This window comes from Chiloscyllium plagiosum, chromosome 12 (genome assembly GCF_004010195.1).
Source record: "Chiloscyllium plagiosum isolate BGI_BamShark_2017 chromosome 12, ASM401019v2, whole genome shotgun sequence".
Lineage (NCBI taxonomy): Eukaryota > Metazoa > Chordata > Chondrichthyes > Orectolobiformes > Hemiscylliidae > Chiloscyllium > Chiloscyllium plagiosum.
Genome location: NC_057721.1, coordinates 37,060,033 through 37,061,423, shown reverse-complemented (window position 1 = coordinate 37,061,423; position 1,391 = coordinate 37,060,033). Strand labels below are relative to the sequence as shown.

The 1,391-nt window shown below is 47.0% G+C and overlaps 1 long non-coding RNA gene across 1 annotated transcript in view; it reads left to right on the top strand.

Moving 5' to 3' along the window:
- The first annotated feature begins 1,165 nt into the window (after positions 1-1,165).
- LOC122555108 overlaps positions 1,166-1,391 on the top strand; it is a 47,619-nt gene continuing 47,393 nt past the window's right edge. Inside the window, exon 1 of the long non-coding RNA XR_006313173.1 lies at positions 1,166-1,207. This is a non-coding gene — a long non-coding RNA (uncharacterized LOC122555108). The remainder of the gene's footprint in view (positions 1,208-1,391) is intronic.

Here is a 1,391-nt window from a genome sequence, read left to right as displayed (position 1 = left end):
AGTGAAGAAGGCGTTTGGTATGCTTTCCTTTATTGGTCGGAGTATTGAGTACTGGACATTGGCTAGGCCACTGTTGGAATTCTGGCATGCAATTCTAGTCTCCTTCCTATCGGAAAGATGTTGTGAAACCTGAAAGGGTTCAGAAATGATTTACAAGGATGTTGCCAGGGTTGGAGGATTTGAGCTACAGGGAGAGGCTGAACAGGCTGGGGCTGTTTTCCCTGGAGCATCGGAGGCTGAGGGGTGACCTTATAGAGGTTTACAAAATCATGAGGGGCATGGATGGGATAAATAGACAAAGTATTTTCTCTGGGATCGGGGAGTCCAGAACTAGAGGGCATAGGTTTAGGGAGAGAGGGGAAAGATATAAAAGAGACCTAAGGGGCAACTTTTTCACGCAGAGGGTGGTATGTGGATGGAATGAGCTGCCAGAGGAAGTGGTGGAGGCTGGTACAATTGCAACATTTAAGAGGCATTTGGTTGGGTATATGAATAGGAAGGGCTTGGATGGATATGGGCCGGGTACTGGCAGGTGGGACTAGATTGGGTTGGGATATCTGGTCGGCATGGACGGGTTGGACCGAAGGGTCTGTTTCCTTTCTGTACATCTCTATGCCTCTATGAATGGTCAAACTGTTGCATTCTAGGCACCGTACTGCAGTATCGCCTTTAATGTCGACTACTAAATGATTGACGAGCAAGTTATTACTGAGTAAATGCTGCTAGATAATACTATTAGTGGCATCACCAACATTTCTCATGTGATTGAGAAGTTAACTGATGGGGTAGTAATTGGCTGGACTGGATTTGTTCTCTTCTTTGTGGATTTGGCATACTTGGGAAAATTTTCGCATTGTCAAGTAGATGGCAGTATTGATAGCTATACTGGAAAAGCTTGGCGAGGGAATTGTTTGTTCTGGTCCACAAGCTTTCAGTACTAAAGCTGAGATGATTTTGGGAAACTTAGTCTTTGCTGTACCTAGTGCATTCAGCCTGTTCATGATATAACAGGGATAAATAAAAATTGGCTTAACACAAGTATCCAGGCGAAAGTGAGGACTGCAGATGCTGGAGATCAGAGCTGAAAAGGTGTTGCTGGAAAAGCGCAGCAGGTCAGGCAGCATCCAAGGAGCAGGAGAATCGACGTTTCGGGCATGAGCCCTTCTTCAGGAATGAGGAAAGTGTGCCAAGCAGGCTAAGATAAAAGGTAGAGAGGAGGGACTTTGGAGAGGGGCGTTGGAAATGCGATAGGTGGAAGGAGGTTAAGGTGAGGGTGATAAGGTGAGGGTGATAGGCTGGAGTGGGGGTGGGGGTAGAGAGGTCAGGAAGAAGATTGCAGGTTAGGAAGGTGGTGCTGAGTTCGAGGGTTGGGACTGAGACAAGGTGGGGGG